The 5,816-nt window shown below is 41.3% G+C and overlaps 1 pseudogene; it reads left to right on the forward strand.

Moving 5' to 3' along the window:
* Positions 1-310: 310 nt before the first annotated feature.
* LOC111744831 lies at positions 311-429 on the forward strand (annotated as a pseudogene).
* The last annotated feature ends 5,387 nt before the right edge of the window (positions 430-5,816 follow it).

Genomic DNA, 5,816 nt, shown 5'->3' on the forward strand with positions numbered 1-5,816 from the left:
CTCTAATAGAAATAGACAAACTGTATGTATTGGGAGGAGATGAGGAGAGCAGTGACAGATAGAAAAACTAAGCTGAGATCATTTGTGAAGGCTCCTGCATGCTGGAGCAGGACAAGAGATGGACAGACCTTAAATATCTAACCCCACCTAGATTTCACTCCCAGTCCTACCACTTATCAATAGGGTTCTTCCAGCAAGTTGCTTAACTTCTTTGAGTCTCAATTTCCTCATCTGTCAAGTGGGGATAATAATATTTTCTACACAGGGTCGCTATGAAGATTAAATAAGACAATAAAAATAAAGCTCTATGGTCTACGGCAATGCTACCCTAAACAAGCCCAATCCCATCTGATCTCAGAAGCTAAGCAGGGTTGGGCCTAGTTAGTACTTGGATGAGAGACCACCTAGGAAAATCAGGTGCTATAGGCATAAAAAATAAAAAATAAGGGATTGTAAGCTGACAAGTTCCTTGCAATCTGTGAGGTCAACCAAGGGTTGCCTTGCCTAAAAAAAAACAAATAAATAAAAATTAAAAAATAAATAAATAAAGCTTTATGCCCAATAAATAAACAGTATTGACTATTTTAAAATTTTGAACTTTCATTTTTTGAGTAAACATTGATTCTTTGCACAATTATTAATCAATTGCTGATATATGTATATATATATAATATATATATAATTATATATGTATTATATATATATTATATATATATAATTTTCACCGGGCAGTAGAAAGTCATTAGAGGTTTCATGCAAGGGATTAACCAGTTGGGCCTAGTAATAAGAACACTGCTAAAGACAGCCAGAGGCAGAGAGGAAAGGCAGATGATGTCAGACTAACCCAGGACACCAGCAAGGAAGGTGGGGAAGCTGGGCTGGATAGAATAGATAGCAACAAAATAGAACTGGCAGGGCTCTGTAACTAATTGGATAAAAGATACTGACCTAGGATCGCCTCCAATTTCTGAACTGGGAGACAAAGCGTCATTAACAAGGGCACAAAACTCAAGAGGAAAAGAAGTTCTGGAAGGGAGAGGGATGAGTCAGTTTCGAGCACCTTGATATGAAGAGGTCTGTGGATGAAGATGCCCAGCAGGACACTGGCTAGAGCTAGAGGCACCAAAGTCATCAGCACATGGCTGGTAGTTCATGCCTTGGCACAGGGGTGCACCCCCACCATCAGTAGGCAGAGAGAGAAGAGAGATAGGCAGAAGATTCAACCTGGGGAACCCCAATACTTAGGAGATGAGACAAAAGAGAACCAGCAGAGAGAAGTACAGTGGCAAAGTCACCTCTGACTCTTACCACTAGAAGTCTGCCCGCCCTTTAATGTATATTAGAGCCGACAGGATCCTTAAAGTCCCATAAGTCAACCTTATGAACATATAAGGAAACATAAAGGATACATGGCTTTCCCAAAGTAACACAGGACAACAGACCATGTGGCAGAACTAGAATAGAAGTCACCTGACTTCAGTCCAGGGCTCCCTCTACTGTCCTTGCTGCTGTGTTTGCCTAGAGGTGGCCAGCCTGCCGTTCTCTCCCCTCTAGGTAAGTGCTTAGCAGGCTGACATTCTTTCCTATCTGAAGCAGCCTTCTTTCTCTCAGTCTAGAAGAATGATCGGGTGACAGCTTCCAGTCAGCTAATGAACCAGCAGCAGTTGTCTGCCACAACTTCTTCATTTCCCCCAAATGTGAGTTCTCAACACGTGGCCACGGCTTTAGGCAAAACACATTGCACTCCCAGCGAGACGCCCGGAAACCTGGGGGAGACTGATGGGGGTTTCTGGTGTGCAATCTGTGACTCTGTACTTGAGTTGAGTCTGGAGGTTATGATTAGAAACCAGAATAAACAGGATAATCAGTATTTTCTTCTGCCGTATGTATAGTCAAACTGTCAAAGAGCCCTGGCCCTCTCAAGACTCCTGAAAGCTTGAGCAGCAGCAAGTGGCCAGTGTATACCAAGGAAGAGTTCACAGGGACCTCCCTAGTCTGGTCTGTGCATTCTCAACACTGAGATTGGCAGGCCAGGGGAAATGTGTATTGAGCACTGAACTACCAATGCAAGGCATTGTTCCATGCTAAATAAGCATTAAGGAATAAAAATGTCATTAGACAAAAGCTCTCTCCAAAGGCAGATTACAAGTGTTTGAGGAATTTGTGGATGAATCCAGTACCTCTAGCCCCAGTCTCTCTCACATCAGAAAGCAATATGAGGTCCCCTGCAGTGTTTTATCTACTGCTTCCAAGTGCCTTGCTGGGCTAGTTTATTGGGGAAGGAGACTTTAAACCAAGTTGACCTGTGATTGCTCTTTGCTGGGAAATAGCTATTGCTAACAATAATATGACCAGAAGATAGACACCCATGTGTCAGTTTACAAGGACTGATTTTTTTTTAACCATTACAGGAGTCATTGCCAAGGACAATTTACTTTCTATTAGCAAAATGAAACGAGAAATTATTCAAAACTGCTATTAATCATAGAATGGAGAGGTCCCTCTACTCCCCCTATCAGAAATGAGAGAAGACTGCTCCTCTGAAGTAATGATATGTACTTCCAGTTGTACCCTGGGCAAAAAGACAATAAGAAGAAATTAATTAAAATAATGAAATGCCCTGTAATTAATGGGACTGTTGCTATTTCTATGAGAGACATCTCCCCTCTTCTGAATATCCAAAGATTTATTTAGCAATAGCATTTATGCTAAAATCTTGAACAATGTGTTTTAGGCTTTTAATCATCAGATTATCACAGTCATGCTCAGATTTACATAGTGGACTGCTTCTGTTTGTTTGTTTGTTTTGGCTAAAACAGGATAATACCGAAGTATCTTTTTTTTTTTTTTTTTTTAAATAGCCACATGAATATACCATTGCTTTCAGAAATGCATTATTCTTATGTGGAATAGATCTTGCCCCATGCCCTCAATCTCATTTTTGCTACCAGATGAATTCGATGCATGCTGTCTTAGTTTCAGAAATTTTGAGCTGAGAGAACCCTTGGAGACCAGTTGAAACTCCTTAGTTACCAGGTGTAAAAACAGGGATTCTGAGGGAATAAGGATTGACTTGGTTTCCTCTTTCATCAAAGGCGGACTGGGCTCTCATCTGCCTTTTCAACTTCTGAGCAATGTGGCAGGCCTCCCACCACACCAAAGGAATGGATAGATGCAGAAGGAAGCAATAATCATAGGCTCAAATCATCAACATTCACACACAAAATTACCTTCTCTTCATCACTCTGGCATTTCAAGGCACATAGGCTGAGATGTAAGAAGAGGACAGAAAAACAGATGGACATTTCTCCCAAGAAGGGGCCATGATGAAATAGTGATATAATCAATTTTAAAAAAAATAACCTTGGAACAAGAATAAAAAAAAAAGTAAGATTGATAACAAAGATTACATAATATTTCTTATGTACCAGGTACAGTTCCAAGAACTCAAGAATTTTACCTATGTTAATAAGCTAACAGCCCCTAAGGCAATTATTATTATTATCTCCATCTTACAGATGAAAAAATTGAGGCTCAGAAAGGTATATTTCTTCACCAAAGACACTTAAGGGAGTCACAGGATGGGTTTTGTACACACCGCTTTGTACTGAAGGTGATATTCTCAACCATGATCCTGCTAGGATCTCTTGGTCGGTTATAGTTTAGTCCATCCCATCCCCTAGGAGTAGCCACTGTCTCTAAGGGAATGAGCACACTCAGAGCTGGAGAAATGCTAAATGCCCCTCAACATCTTGTCTATAGTTCTGCTCACGGCTTTTTCTAAACAGGACATTTGCAATAGGCAGCTTCTTCAGATGCCCTTGGGAGCCTCAGTGATGAATGTGGGGTGAGGTAAAGATATCTAGGGAAAAGAAGGAAATTGTTCTATGTTTACTGAATTTCTAGTATGCTCCAGGTGCCTTAAATATCCTCATGATAACTTCATCCAACAGATGAGGACTGCTGAGGCCTAGAGAAATGACCTGCCTCACCCAAGGTCACCCAGCTCTCAAGTGGCCAGCCATCATTTGTTTCTGCATCTACCTGGTTCCACAGCCCTTGCTCTGAGCTGCTGTGTTATATTGCCTCTCGGGTCTTATTTTTATGCTGAGTTAATTGTCAACTATGTGTTGGGTGCATAGGGTACTGTGATGGCTCAGGAGTAGCTGCAGAAATGACTTAAAGAAGCCATCCTGGGCCAGATACAGGTCAGCAGGGGCCCTGGAGAGAAACTTGACTGGCTTAGGCTGCCCATGAGGCCCACCAACCCCCAGGGTAATAGCTACTGCATCAAGTTCCTCTGTGTACCTTTCTGCAAAGTTGTAATTGTCAAGTTAAGCCTTGTTTGAAGTCTATGCTCCTCACAGAGTAAACCATTCTTCTTACACAACTCTCCCCACTCCCCCGCCCCACCATAGGGAAAATTACAATCATTAATCTCAATGAAGAGAAACATCAGACTTTGATTTCCTTACCATGGGTCCCCATTACTCATACTTTAAATATTTGGTAATGCTAAGATGACAAGTATAGAAATAAGTTTCCAGGAAAGGGAAGAATCAGGACCGATGGATACTGTTTTCTTCTGGCCAGGAGGCCATGCTTGAAATATTTACCCACCTGTTGCTTCTCAGATTCAAGATGTAACACGGACTTGACTATACTACTTTCCAAAAAGAGATCCGATTCCTTTTATAGACCTTTGTGTCAGGATGCCTTTGCCTGCACAGCCTTCCATCAAAACCAGGTTTCCTACTATTTCCTCCTGATAAACCACCCTGAGTTTTTTAAGGATCAGCTCCAAATCTACTTCCTGATGCTTCCAGCCAGAGGAACAGGCCTAATGTACATCCTGGGGAATTAGATGTAATTTTTCTGGATTCCTGGTTTGCATGTTAGTCTCCCCAGATGTCTGAGAACTCCTTGAAAGTAAGAAAAGCCTCTTCCTCATCTGTGCCGGAGAGCTCTGTCAGTGTTTAGTCCTGGATGGCACAGTCAGTACTCTTACAGCCAAAGGCATTTAAGACACAGAATAAAGAAACAGTAGGACAACAAAATGAAATCAAAAGAGATTCCTCTTGGTTGACATTAGGTTGAAGGCCCAACTCTACCCAATTAGCCACAGAATCTTACATTCTTAGTTGAGTGACTATTGAAAAACATGGTGCAACTGAATCATTGATAGTTATTGCACAGACTCTGCACAGTGCAAGTGGAGTCCAAGTTGACTTGGAGTAGATCTGGCAATAGCGGCAAGTTCCTAAGGGACCCAAGGCATTTCAGAAGAGCCAGGGTAACTGTGCTTCTGAAATCAGAGGGCACTTACTCAAGGAATATCAGATCAACCTTTCTCTGTACCTCAGTGTCCTCCTTCATAAAATGGAAATGGAGGTACCAAAAAGGAGTAATAATAGAAAAAAAAATGAACACCAGGAAACACTTTTAAGTGTATAGCACATATTTATAGACAATAGGTCATTTGACTCTCAAAGCAATGCATGGAAGTAGGTAAAACAAGTAACTTCATGCCTCGTTTACAGATAGAAAGACCAGTACTCTGAGGAATGAGGAAAGTAGAAAAGGAAATTGGCAATAATCGAGCAACTACTAGGTAGCATAATTTGACAGGCAGTGTGTAAGTGGCTACCTGAGCTAGAGATACAGAGTTAACTAACCTGCATTTCCTGCCCTCGAGGAACCTGTCCATATTTTGATACAGAAGCACAGACTGAAGACCTACTATTTCAATAGAAAATAGTAAGTACTTTGGTGAAGAGACACATAATGCATATCAGAGTAATCAAAGAGGATTCACA

This window comes from Pteropus vampyrus, unplaced genomic scaffold (genome assembly GCF_000151845.1).
Source record: "Pteropus vampyrus isolate Shadow unplaced genomic scaffold, Pvam_2.0 Scaffold141, whole genome shotgun sequence".
In the NCBI taxonomy this organism is placed as follows: domain Eukaryota; kingdom Metazoa; phylum Chordata; class Mammalia; order Chiroptera; family Pteropodidae; genus Pteropus; species Pteropus vampyrus.